We start from the raw sequence: 15,192 nt of genomic DNA, 5'->3' as shown, positions 1-15,192 counted from the left end.
GTATGAAATGTCTGAATCAGACCATTTATAAATATGCTCAAGAAGTGCTCTTGGCTTTGAAAAATAGCTTGTTTACTCTATCTTGTAATGCAGCATAGGATGGATTTCCAAATTGTATACACAAAGCTTGCACAAACAATACAGACTAATTACAAGGTATCTAGAATTACATGATATTTAGCTGGTGATAACAGGAAGGTCACATGTAATTTAATGTTATTAATGAGCGTACTGACTAAAATGAATGTTGTTTGAACAGTATAGCAGTATCTGCTCCACCTTTCTTTCCGAATGTGATTTGTAGAATTCATTGGCCTGATGGGGCCACTGTCTGCTTATATTATACTCAGCCTTTAGAGAGACAGAAATATGGCTCACGTGAAGTCTGAGGCTTGGTCTCACTGAGTTTAACAACACTTGACAAATCATTTGATTGGAAATTTAACTTTAAACAGTTTAATATTTGTTTGTGAATATAGATTTGAACAAGGTTATACATTTGTGTAAAGTAATCAATGACAATTTTACAAATTTCGATGGTTATGAAGTTTTTGATTAGCCATGACACAACAATGTAATCAAACACAGATTTTGTGAAAAGTTCCCGTAACTAAACTTTGTCTAAGCCTCATCTTATTCCACCCAGTTTACTGGCAACTTAGTACTTAATTTCACTTTGTCTCCAATTTAAAAAGAGCTAAACTAATGTGGGAATAAAACATTAAAAAAGAAAGGCTTTGGCACAAAAAAAAGAGCCTTGAAGTTTTTAAGAGGAGAGAGGTTCACCCTCACAGGGCCCCACAGCTGAGCATCAGTATTCCACAGCCATCAGATAGTTGGCTTGGTTAATAGCACAGCCGGTGGTGTGGGCTCTTAGCCAACAAAGGACTGATGGCTGAATTATTGGCCACAGGCAGCTGGGCCCATCGACCAATACACACAATCGCATGATGGTACATGTCGTTGCACTTTATACACTTTTAAAATCATGATAGAGTAAGTGAGTTGGTAAAAATGTATGTGCTGCTGCTTACGTGATGTGGTGTGAAAGGAGACATTGGAAACCCTCCTGGTACTGTGATACAGCATGAGAACAGCCCTGAGATGTCAGAATACACTCTTAAGTGTTCGCCGAGGGGAGGAAGGATCATGCTAGCCTCTTGACCTCAGGGTCTCTCTGTAGCCGCTCCCTCTCCTGCTCCCAGACTCAGCTGAGAGGTTCTGCAGTGGATAACGGTGATGAGCTCATAAAAACAGCAGATACCATTAAGCAAATAGTATATGGCCTCATACAGTAATACTGTCTATAGTGTTGAGGTTTTTCAAGTGAAAATGCAACTTTTGCAAGATAGACTCCTGATTTTCAGTTTCTCATTGGTTGTTAAATTTATAGCAACTACATACAGTATATTGTGTGTGTGACACACTAAGCACACGTCAGAACAGTGAATTATCTCCAGGCAGACGGAAACGCAGACATATTGTAGTTTGTGTCCGACTAATTGAATGGACCTTATCAGCAGTGATGGGGCTCCCCAACAGCAGCTCGGTGCAAACTGTTACACATCTCCGGGCTGGAAGAAGGAGGTACAGGTGATAAACTGGGATGGCCTCCAGCCCACGCAGATAGCGCATAACTGTTTCCTAAACTGGTGGGCGCTGAGAGATAACCAAGGTCAGCTCAGCTTGAGCAAGACAATTTGTTGTGCTTAATTTCAGATTTTTATGAATGAGCAAAAGAAGCAACTTCAAATGGGTTTTAAACAGGGATCCAAGCACTTTCATGTTCTTTCAAGTGCAAGTTCACATATCAACAGCTTTTACCCCCTCTTTTTTGCGTCTGAAATTGCATTGCACCGATATGAAATATGAAATTTCTGGACTGACAATCATAACCAACTGTAGAAACATATTATGCATTGTTAGTCAAAAATACACTTTCTATGACCACATATATCGATTTTCATACCTTAGAGAAAACACAATACCCATACAAAGTTTCATATCATCAAGTTTATCTGTGGATAACATATCTGCCTTCAATGTATCATGCCCCCCTACTCTGAAAACAAGTTTAGGATTCCAGAGGAGAAGAGCAGTTTGTCATTATAAGGACATTTAGACACACCAGTAGATCCTCCTCAATCCTCTGGGTCAAGCTAAGGACTAAACAGCTTTCCGAGTCAGGCTTACTATGTCAGACTTTGACACTGTACCAAAATCTGGTCAACCATGTAAATCTCTGACATACATTATGCAGACGATGTTAAGAATAACATGAATAAATCTAGTAAGGGGGCAGGATGGAAGGGAAGGAGGCTGCTTGAGGGAGAAAAAAAAAGTGAAATAAAAATCAAATAAGTATTTCATTTCCTTTTGAACTTGTGGAGAAGTCTCAGCGTGTGCCTGCTTTACATCACCATGTGATGACTTTACCACACAGCCTTCGTCCCCCCTTTGGACTCATCCATCTGTAGGTCTTTAGTCCAGATAAACAGACAATGAAGGATCAGAGTTCATGCTAGAGAAGTGTTTAACACACTGCCTCCTTCACTGCAGAGCAAGAGCTGCCATTTAATCATCTGTCATGACGAGAGACAGAGATCGGGGCAGCGTCATTCCTTCATTTTTCCTCATGCTGTTGTACGATTTATGTCGAGCACGGCCCTCGGTGCTGAACAGAGAGATTCTGTTGATCTATTACTACAGTGAAAACATGTAAATCTTTCATTTAAGAAAAGAACCATGAGACCTTAAGACTTCATTTGGGACACTCAAGTTAAATCTGATAGCTCTTCTGAGTTCAGAGGAGCTATCAGAGATTTATACTCATCCAGTGCCAATTCATCTCCTCCCTGCACCCCTTATGATCTTGTTTTATGATAACAGACAATTTATCTCCCTGTTTCTTATCAGTGACAGGACCCATTCCTCCCAACAGATTAAATAAACCTCACAGCTCTCTCGAGTTCCTGCAACACATATGAAAACAAACAAAGGATGTATGTATACGTACCAACACTGAGCGTTCTAACCTAAAATCTTTAAACACACACAGAAAGATGAAAAAATATCTTTGTATGGTTTAGCTTTTTTTTGAACGTTTAAGTAAAGTCATTCTTTGTTTGTACTTTTAATATCTTGAGTCTCCACATACTTTAAGTAATCTTTTAAATTCACTTTTCCTTTTCTCTTTGTGCCTCTTTTTAATGCTTGAGGCCACAAATGAGATAATAATAACTTCTACTCCCACATGTATATAACAGTTCATTCAACTAAACTTATACACAAGCAGCACACACACACACACAGAAACACACGGCAGCAATAATTTGTGTCCTATCATGCACGCACACTCAGTTATTCCCAACTGGAGGCTCATATTCCAGCAAGCAAGCTTCTATTAACAAACAAAAAAAGACATTTTCTCTTGTTTTTTCAGAGCCTTTGTCTAGTAATCAGCAAAGATGTGGAAAGGTTGTTGATGCTAATGCTGTACGGTGGAGCCTTCCGTTGCGCTGCTGATGGACTGTTTGCTTGGACAGTGCTCCTGCGATTGAGAGGTGATGATGGCCAGAGGGAAGTTGTCAGTCAGAGTTGGCCGGTGCTGCCGGTGCTAACAGGTGTGAATATGTCACCGTCTCAGCGTCTTTAGCTGAACTGCATGGAAATGCACATGTTCAACAGCTGCAGGGAGAGTGTGTGTATATATGTGTATCCTAATAGTAGGGTTGGTGGGATTAATCTCTGAGGGAGGAAGCCCTGTATCCCTTCCTCTATTTTCTGTGAGTCTGTCAGCACTTCAGCTCCTCAGGGTCTCAGTGCTCCAATATAGGGAACCGGTATGTCAGCTAAATTCTGCTCCTGTAAGGTGAGGGTGTAACAGCCTTGGGCATGAAGGTCCAGAGGTCAACAGGAAGTCTGAGCACTGGTCCTGAACTCTTGTGTCACCGTGCATGTCCCCTGTAAAAGCCACTTCTGAAAGTCAGTAAGCCGTGACGACGGCTCTGTTGCTGGCCATTAAGAAAGCCAACTTGACTTCCTCTGTGTCAGCCACAAAGAGCTTTGGGTTTTCAGAGGATTTTTGTAATGTGGCTGAAACTTGGTGGTTTTGGAAGGGCTAGCCATATTATCTACTGCACTGGCTGAGCTCACAGAAACAGCAACTTGAGCTTTATTCTGCGCAGATTGTGGTCCCTGGCCCTTAGCTTGTTAGTCTAACATTCAATGCAGTGGTATTTATGACTGAATAAAACAAATAATATAGTAACGCTTGAGAAGAGGGGTTAGAATAAACTAATCTAGTGGGATTCAATTCATACTTAATGAATGAATCAAAACGCAATGGCAGAGCATTTTGCCAATGATCATAAATGTGTATACTATATATATATATTTTTTTTACCAAATACACTATTGCATAACTCTCATTACTGCACTCAGAGGGTGATTTCAGGCCACTGGTTCTGACACTGGTCTGGACACAGTAACACTTACGGTAATATAATTTGCACTGCATTTGGTATGAAAACTGCTAGTGTTATATTGACACAGCATCTCACTTACCCAGCGTGATTCTGGACACCTGTCTGATCCAAGAGACGTCAGCCTTCCTAATCATCACATCCTGAGAAAGATGGAGGATGCCAGGGAATGATGGCATGCCTGCTGTCACAGCATGGGACAAGATGAGGTAATCTTGTGCTCTGGGGAACTCCTCCCTGGGCTCTGCCCTGTAGGACTCGGCAGGGACCAGTAATAGGCAGTGTCACTGTATGACTGAGGCCCTTTTTTTTTCGTCTTTTCTGCTCATTTGTAAACCACTTTTATTTCTGACCAGGTTTTACTGTTGGCATCTGCCAATTTTCTGCATCTTTGACGTCAATATTTGGTTTTGTCTTTGATACTATAAATGGCCTGTTTGGTTTTTGCCAGGACTGTTGAAATTCATACATCATGCTCTGTCACATCTGAGACAGCCAAGTTAGGACACACAAACTATATAGTTTTGGTTGCTTAGAATAAGAATGTTTGACAGACAAGACATTTGTGTGGTTTCATAACATATTGGCCAGCCAAAAGCCGGATCAGTAAATTGCATGGTGGATAGATTTACTTTCTAAGCTCCCTAAAGACTGTATCCTCCAATCCATCCCCTACAGCATTACCCCTTGTTTTCTAACTATTGAATAAGACACAGGTACTTATACAGAAAAGCTGTATTTATGTATCTGGTGTTTTAATCTTAATTTTCCATGGACCTTGAAATTCCAAAGGCTCTCACTGACAGAAAGAATTTTGCTTTTTTTTTTTCTAAACATCTGTTAAAATTTACCTTGGCAAAAGTATTGGCTGCACATTTAACCATTGTTATTGCTCATAGCTTTTCTATGGAGGGAATAATGAACTGCGCAAGCAAACTGTGCCCAGCAAAAACTAATGGGACTGTTAAAGCATCAATTAAACACCTCACAGAAGACACATACAAATACATGTCCATTATAATTATTCTGGGGAATTTTCATCATCTTGAAACTTTCAGCGACAAGCTGAAGAGGCCTAAGACTCACTTTTATCCTGGTTTCAAACCTGCTAAAGAAATTACACCTACCAGGTGGTAAGCTTGTTTGTAACGCACTAAGCAGTGCTTTACATGATGCATGGTGTATGTTAAAACAAGTACAATAAGCCACATATATGACTGTGACTGTACACACACACACACACACACACACACACACATATTTGTGTATGTGTTTATCATCTTTTATCATATATCATCTTTCCTTCAGTTTTTTATTTGTGAGTTGAAAAGTATAAATAAATGGAATTTTATGATAAACTTTATTATCTTTGTCACATTTGACATTTGAGTAGAGTAGTGGACACACAAACATGGGCTTGTTTTTAAACCTCTGGATATTATCCACATACATAATCTAAATGCACAAAACACTGCTTGAATGAAGGTGACTCACTGATTATGCTACTAAAGTCTTTTCCTTGAAAAAGTCTGATTTTCACTGCTTTAAAAAGCTGCATCTCAGCTTTACTGCCTTGTTGCAAAATGAAAAAAGGAAAATTAACTTTTACTTTTCTTTCCTGCAGTACCCCTGCTGGTCTACTGATGGCAATCTGGTTCCATTCAAATGGCTACACTCGAGCTGCTTGACAAGTTTTAAATGGGCCTCTGCCCCAGCATGTCCCGTCCAGGAAAAGGAGAATTACAATAAGTTATTAAGATGTATTGACACCAGATGTGCCCTGCCCCTATACTAGAGACAGAGCAAAAGGGTTCAAGCACTAATTGGCCATCTGACCAGCCAGCATGGTTCATAAGCAGTCATTAACACATGCACGTGTGAATATATACATGCATGCACACATGCTTTTCTGGAGCCACACACACGATTATTTCACATAGTAGCCACCATAATAACTGTTTTTGCTTTAATTATCGCACTTTGGATAAATGATCTGCAACAAACAAATGTGTGTAAACCAGGCACATTGTAATAATACTATTTTCTAGAGAGTCTTAGGTATATTTCCTAATAAAGCATAAAACTGAATGACATAATATAAACATACAATGTCTTTTGTTATGGTTAGTATGATTTTTTTCAACTATAACATAATAATTTATGTGCTTGTGTTTGTTTGTATCCCTATTAAGAATGAGATTTGTCCCTTTTTACATACATGGGAGAACAAAATATTAGAAACATATTGAAATGAAATGCATCCAACATAACACTACTACTAACTGCAGCCTAAAAAAATACCACAGAGCTGAGTGATTCTGTCTCTTAAACAGTTTTACAAAGTTTCTATGATCGTATTTTTACAGAGATTTATATTGGATTGCATTACATTGTACATGTTTCTGTTTTTCTGGTCACTGAATGTTCTCACATGAATTTTCTCACATGTGAATGTTGCCCATTCTTAAGTCACAGCCCCCACACACTCAGTTGTAAACCCTGGCTGTTTCTCTAACTGACAGCAGTCCAGGGTCAAAGGTTATCAGGTAGAGCCTCCTCTCTAAGATGATGTCACTGATAGCCTCTAACAGACTGACTGATGTCTCTTAAACATAAACACAGGCTGAAAACAAATTTCCCTGCCATGACATGCATTTAAATTTTTCCTCAGGGTGTTTATGTAGATCTTCCACAAGTAGTTGTGTTTGGGATGTGCTCATTTTGCATAATGGTTATTGGGGTCGTCACTCAAACCACAGTATCTGGGTTTGATCACCACCGAGGTTGTACCTGTCAAAGTATCCTTTCACAGGATAGCTTACCTTTAGCTTCTCAATTGATTGTCCAAACTGTCTGACCTCGTACATCAAAACCCTTTATTGTCTAGGACATGTATTTCTGTTGTAGTTGCTAACTGCCAGAATACTGGAAACACACAGATAAACAGTGGATGTCTGACCATTATTAACTGACCGAACACACTTTGGCATAGATTGTGTGCACAGCTGTACACATTTTTGGAACTGAACAGAGGCGTTTATGTGGTCGTTGGTAAATAAAAGTAAACCGAACATGGTTTTACTTAGCTACCTGAAACAGTTAAGGACACACAAACCAGCAGCTCAACAAAGATGTCTTTTGTGAATTTTTGACTTGTTCAGTTTCTCTTTATTGTCTTTGATGTGTGTTTATGATAATGTAGTGCCTTATAGAGTTGACTTGAAAACTTGCAGTTAAGTTATACAGTATATCATATAAGAAAACAAAAGCATAAAAGAGTAGGGTAACTAATCTGAGAGTTAGAACTGTAACTATATATATGCATACTGTAGTTACAGTAAGTATTGTGGAGCATTTTATTACATTTCTGAAAGTATTATCAAAGGCTTTCATTGGATTATTGTGCATCTTCATGGATTTCCTTAAACCTACAGAGGTGGCACAATTTCAAAAGAAACTATTTAAACTACCACTGACATACTGTAGGATCTGCTAGTGTGCATGAACACAGCATTCAGGACACTCAGCAGGACGTCTTTTTATTGCTCGTAATATGGGCTAAAATCATTTGTTCAACGGTAGTTGAAAACCTCCTTAGCTTCTGGCAGGCAGGAGGGGGCTGAGACTTGGCCAGTGTTAAAACAGCAATGTGGGCCCAAGGTGCCATTAGTGGCTGTGGAGCAGCTGGAAGTGATTCCAAAAACATGGCGAGGAGGAGGCAGTTTAAAACCACATGGTTTCAACTGGGTTTTCACACTGTTCTTGGCAATTTACAACTAATAGCTTCACGCAGCCTCAATGTGACTGTTTGTATTGTGTAAGGACACAACAACGATGACCAAATTAAAGATGTGCAACCATAGTTTAATGCACAGTACAGGAGCGTGGCTACTGTATCGTAGGTGTTAATGGGCTTACGGAGGGTATATGATCCCACATGGAGAGTGAAGGAAGGCCATCTGCTTCCTGTCTCTGACCCAAGGAGAGTTTGTTTTGGGTGTCCGAAAGTCTTGATTTTGTTGTAGATTCAGCTGAAGCCAGATGTTTTTGTGATTTTTTTTGACTATATCATTTTTTGTATAATGCACAAATAAATCTGATAAATAATGAAAAAAAACTTGTTTAAGTATTGAGACTAGTGAAAAAATGTGGATCTAGCCTGTAAGATTTGTGGGATGTTGGACTGTGTTTCTAATGAAAAAAACAAAATGAATTTCCAGCGACAGTCAAATTGTTACATGCATTACAGCTAAAAACCTTAAAACATTTAAACCTTAAAAAATTTGTAGCCTGATGTATGCAGACAGCCAGAAAAAACAGTTTCTCTGATAGTATTCTTGTGCGTAATCTTACAGTCTTGTACCACTGGAAAGCACCTAAACAGTCTCTCATTTCTGGCCTTTTGTGCTTGGCTGTGTCTCATACAGTGGAGTAGGTAGACAGGCCTGTTTAAAAAGCCCACCTGAATAAACTTCCTGTGCTATCTGCTCTAATTATGGGATTATCTCTCAGGAATTCTTATGAACACAGCAACACACACAGAAATAAGCACATATGCACAAAGAAACAGACACACACACACACACACACACACACACACACACACACACACACACACACACACACACACACACACACACAGAGTTTTGTTAGTTTTGTACGGACTTTCCAACATGTTGTAACAGTAAGTAGGTAGAATAATATAATATTAATAAAAGCTCAAAAATTACATGTAAGTGTTGTGAGAGTGTTTTAAATGAGATATATTTAGGTTATCTGCTCATTGCTAGTTGTTTTCTATTCAAGAGAGCAACAAATGCTGCAAAATGGAGTGCATGCAATAAAAAATAAGTTTGGACTCATCCTTTAAACTACTATGTACAACCCCTGAATGCACCCCACTCTGCTGGTCAAAACTAAATGACCATTATTCAGTGTTAAATTCACCACATCTAATAGGCTATGAGTAAGATTGAATTTATCAGATTTGCAATGTTATTATCCAATCTAAAGCAAGAATATTTTCCTCTCAGTTTGGCCTAACACACAAAACAGGCTCTTACTGTAGATTGAAATGAGGGTGGTGAGATGCCAACCTAATCAGCTTGTTGTTTCCATCTCTTCGAAAATAAATGGCCCTAATAGCACATAAATGTACCCTGTTTTGTTAATAGCTGAACTGGCTATTTCATCCACAGATCAGAGAATTTGTTAAGTAACTCTGTGATGTCTATCTTGCATGTTTGCAGTCCATTTGCACAGTGGTTAGAGATATGGAGCTGTACATTTTAGACATTGTTCTCTGTAAGTCAAGAGCTTGGCCCTTGCCAGAAACTGTGTCACTAACTATGACTATCAGATCTTAGATTCCAAAGACTTCAATGATTTCAACTCAAGCCATTAGGCCTTTAAATTCACAATGAAATGATCTCAACATATGTAAATATACAATATGTAATCTATTGATTTCTGCATAAATAGCAGCAATTATATAGATTGCTTGAAGGGGACAATAAAAAAATGATATGATGCATTTCTTTGCCAGATGTCACAAATATCTGAGTGCATGCTTATGTGGGAATGCATGCAAACACACAAGCACATGCCTACACACACACATGCACATGCACATGCACATTGCAAACACATGCACACAGGTTTCTGGTTCACTTCTTTCAGTCCCAGGTCCACTGTGAGCACTTTTGTTTTCCTCTGAGTCTTTTAAGCGTTAGACATGGCTGTGATGCATTGCTTTGGGGTGTCTCTCATTAGGGCTAGAAATCAACGAGCTACTGTAAAAAAAAAAAAAAAAAAACACTTTAAACACTCTTTACTGTAAGTATCAAACAGCAGAAATCCACTTTAAATGATTTAAAACCACATTTCTCTCAAATCATTACATCGCTTTAAAAAGTGGAGCAATGGGCCACCAGCAGTGTCTGCTTCTGACCTGTTGCATCATCTTGACAGATGCTGCAAGAGTAAAGCTAATCCTCAGAGGCCCGTCCTACAACCAGACCATATATTTCTTTCTCAGAAAAGCCATGCTGATTTACATTTATGGACCATGGCAGCCTTACTGTATACAATCCCACTGCATCAGTAAAAAGTAGACTTCTATAAATGTGCAAATGTTTGTATCACTGGCTTCAATCCTTTTATTATGTTCCTGTTAGCACATTAGAAACAGCAAAGTACACGTTCTGAAGATCTTACTGTAAAAAAAAAAAGTTGCAGTAACCATTAATGTATTTATGATATATACAACATATGTTGTGTTTTTTTGTTTTTTTTTAGTAACTGGGTTAGCGTACATCCAGCATCCTTCTGTGAATGCATTACACTGAGCATCTTAAATGTGTAACCGAAAAGCTGCCATGGGCACACACTGTCTTATATTACATATATATTTAAATTAAATGGTTAAGTGTTGTGCTAAATTCCTATCTGTGTTTAATCTCTGTTTTATTTAATGTAAATAAAACATTTTACAATCTGTAATGTAATATACAATCTACTGAATGTTCTTTTTTTTTTAATGAAAATCCCATTTAACTGTCTTGGTAGCTTTCCACGATAAATATTATTTTCAAATAATAATAAAATAATGTTACATTTTGTAAATTAGATACTTTGTAAAATGTCATACATTTTCAAAATGACTGCAGCTTCATATTCTCTATTTTCTTGGCACATTATAAACATGGTCCTTGTGGTGATGCTTGAGGGAATAGTAATTATTATTGCGGGTTGTTCCATTCAAGTGAAATTGCTGGTTAGAGTTACTATACTGTACATTTACGTACTACCATCTGCCAGGAAATGAACCACTTATGATTTTAACCACTGGAAGAAATGGTGAACCTAGTATAATCTCATTTTGTTTCCAGGGCAGCAGTGTTTTCCAAATGTGCAGTGTGTCTCCTAAAAAGTCAATCATTCCTTTGAGACTTTCATCCAAATAGTAACCCAGGTAATAGAAATTATTAAGCCCCAGTGATGTAACCCAACTTTGAAGTGATAAGGATCAAATGGTTTCAAAACTTTATTAACCCTCTTCTCAAATAAACCTACACCAAAAGAGGGGCCTAGGATGAGGGCTGTATACTGCTTGTGGGTGAGGGGAGTAAGATGAGGTCAGAGTGTCAGTCATGTGTCTGTCATGCTGTCAGTTTCCTGGTGTTGACTAGTGTCTCCACCACCTGGGGATGATGAGATATTTACAGAGCGTGTGGGGCGGATGGAGTGAGACCAGAGGGTGGCCAGGCTCCCTGGCTCCTGCATCTTGCACGCATGTGCAGGACCTTCTGTATTTTTAACATGTGATGTGTTTGGGGGAGTATATGAAAGTCCAAATATTTTCCTAACTGATTTTCTGTCAGCAGCTTTCTCCAAATTATGCATTTGATTCATTCTGTCATGGATGAAAAGGTCCTTTCATTGTACGCACAGGCTAGTCCTGACCGAAGTGAGCTTCAGACAGAAGCACTAAAGAGTTCTTACTTTTAAAATTTTCATGATTCTTATATAATACTATCTACTTTCAGAAGCTGATGATAAAAGCTTTTTGCCTTTTCTTGGTTTACATATAGTAGTTTGCTTGCATTCAATGCCCCATAAATGCATTTTAATCAGTAAACTCAAGTCCTTGACCTCATTTTCTGGCATTAATGTGGATTGCTGATTGTTGAACACACACCGAGTCCTTTCTTAACACTGCCAGCAATGTCTTCTGCATGTGATTATTGTTGCTAGGTAGATCTCAAATATTTAAGCACTGATTTATTTAGCCACATGAAAAATCTCCTTAAACGATGTGTAGGCTGTAAAGATGACAATCACAGAGACGTGCTTTATGGGTGTGTGAAGTGCAAGAGCCAGGCAGGGAGATGTATTTCACTTTAATTTCCTCCACAGACAGCAGCCGCCACGGCTGCTGCTGCCCTGGCAAGACACACTCAAGGATGTTATTGCTCCACTTTCACAGTCTGATACTGTACAAGATAAGACAAATAGTGAGAGTCTCTTGGCAGAGAGGGTACAGAGTATGAAATTTATGAGCTGCTGAAAGTGGCACTTTAACAGATATTTTAACTTGTAACATTATATGTCAGAGTGTGTGTGTGTGTGTGTTTATTATACTGTAAAAACCAAACTGCTGATTTGCCAATTACATCTATTCAACAAATTTGCATATATCCTCAAGACACTAGAAGATTTTTGAAGGTGGAATTTGAATTTATTGGAATAAAAGTACAAACGTGATTTGAATTGCAAAACCTTTTTGACTTTAACATGCACACAATATGTTTTTTCATCTATGTTGCCAGATTCTCATGGGATGTCCTTGCAGGCCACTGATGTTTAGGGCCTCTCTGTGATTTGACAATTAATGATGCTTTCAGCAGCCTACATTCCTCAGTTAGAGGGGAATATAAGGGGTCACAGCCTCATGCCTCCTCCATGGATGACTGAACCTTCGATTTACACAACAGATTAACCTGTCAGACTACAAGAGGACAGGTTGGATTTTTTATGCAGTTTTGATGATTAGCTTAACAAATGCAATAATATCACAATATTTCTAGTTAAGTACAAGTGTAATGGATATCAGTCTCTTAAGCAATTTGCAGTTTAATAAATAATTCAGTACCAGAATATGTTTTTTTGTTAAATTAAGACAGTCTGACCATTTGAGCATTTCCAACTTGATGTGATATATTTAATTTTCCTTGAGAATCTATGATTTGCAGAGGTAGTAGAAAACCTTACATTCATTGTCATGATTTTGGCACAATGGCTGCATTCATACTTAGCTTCAATTACCCACCAAATTGTCCCAAAGCAAAACGAAACAAACAATACATTGTGTTTTCTCTTGAGAAAAGCTTTACAAGCGTTAGTGAGTGATTCTGTTAAGCTAACCTGGCAATCTGTTTTTTTGAATAGTTAAGAGGTGTTTAGAAAATAGGTGTAACTAGGCTGGGAAAATGATCACAGCTGCTGTTGTTAACTTTGACACAGAGATAGTGGTTGTCTCACAGCTATAGAACAGGCATGTTGCCAGTTGTCCAGGATTATTAGCCAGGACACCGTGTAGTGAATGCAGCAATTAACGCCCGGTGGAGTGGTGTTGTCAATGTTATGAGGTGAGTGACATGAGGCAGACCATGGCTAAAACAGGTGGACGCAAAGGTCAGGACGGAGCAGGTTTCTGGAAGAGGCCATTATCAAACATGTAAAGCGGAAAAGGAAATTTAATTTCCTTAGTGGCCACTATTAAATTCAAACAGCATTGGCTACTTGCACTGTAGCCAGAAGTTACCAGATTACCAGGGCAGGTTTGGGGCGATGGAGCTCCATTCCTGCACAGCACTTGAGGTGTATAATTTTCGTGACTTGTGTTGCAATAGACCATTTACACAAATAGGGCCTTTTCAACCACTCTGTACCCCAAACCGACAAACTAGTGGCAAGTTTCTTTCGCATACACAGCCCAGGTCAGAGAAGTCTAAAATGTTGGTTTGCTCTGCAGTTCTCTAGAGACTTGTATAGCTCTTTTGTCCAGTATGTGTGCTGCAGTCCTGCCCTGCGTGTCTAGACAGAGGAAAAGGGGGAAATATCCACCAGCGTGTACTGTAAAAGGATTCATTCTAAGGGGAGGGGAGTTTAATTACTTTTTCCTTCCCGATAACCTCTTATTAACTCTGACGTTTACTCTCTCTTGCCAGAGATTAAAATAGAGTGCGTACGGTAAATACTTCATTTTGTTGGCAAATTTGATTTATGTGCTAGACATTGGTCGACATGCCCCTGCAACATTGGTCACCAAATGTGACTAAGCTCAGTTGATTGCCAAGGCAGACAGAAAACATGTCATCTAAACCTGGTGGCTACCAAGATGATATAAATAAGAATGTTGGACCCCGTCTAAACTTGAGGGGTTTCTTTTTCCAATAAAAATACTAGATGTTACTATTTTAGCGGATTGAAATTTTTTCAAGAGCTAAGGGTCAATGCAGCTCTACTTTTCCTTGTCCGTAAACAATGGATAACATCAATCTATGACTCACACAGCCTATTACAAACATCTGAATATGCTCTGAAGTACAAAGTGAGAACGGTGAAGCAAAAAGTTAAAGAAATACTTGTTAATACTGGTGGTGCAATAAATTGAGTCCTCTCACTGTGGGGCCTCAGGATGTTGAAGGACCACAAAATGAACCGGAAAATGAGAAACACAAATCATAGATGATACAGTAAATTAGCTCAGAACTAATGTGATCTGAATGTGTCAATGTTTTCCTCATCCCTGTCTGCACAGCCAGTTCAGCCAACCCAGACAGATCAACTTTCAGTCTTTGCAGCATTTTAGATGACTGACAGACAGAACAGACCTTGTCCTGCCTCCTCCCTCCGTCTCGCTGGCTACTGAGCATCTCCTGTCACCAGGCCTCGCAGTGTAAAACCACCAGCTCAGCCAACGTGCCATGACTGGCAGTGGAGAAAAAATAAACAGCCCTGGATTATGATAATTGGTTGGTCAGGCCCAGCTCTAGCTCTAGCACTGAAGACATGCTCAATTAATCAACTGTTCTGGTGAAACCTTTTATAACGAGCACAACAATAACTTTTTAACAGATGGGAATCATTTTCCTTAATTAAAAACAGAAATAAATACTGCACTATGACAACAAAACCACTCAGG

This window comes from Thunnus albacares, chromosome 17 (assembly GCF_914725855.1).
Source record: "Thunnus albacares chromosome 17, fThuAlb1.1, whole genome shotgun sequence".
NCBI lineage: Eukaryota > Metazoa > Chordata > Actinopteri > Scombriformes > Scombridae > Thunnus > Thunnus albacares.
This window is presented reverse-complemented; position numbering follows the sequence as displayed.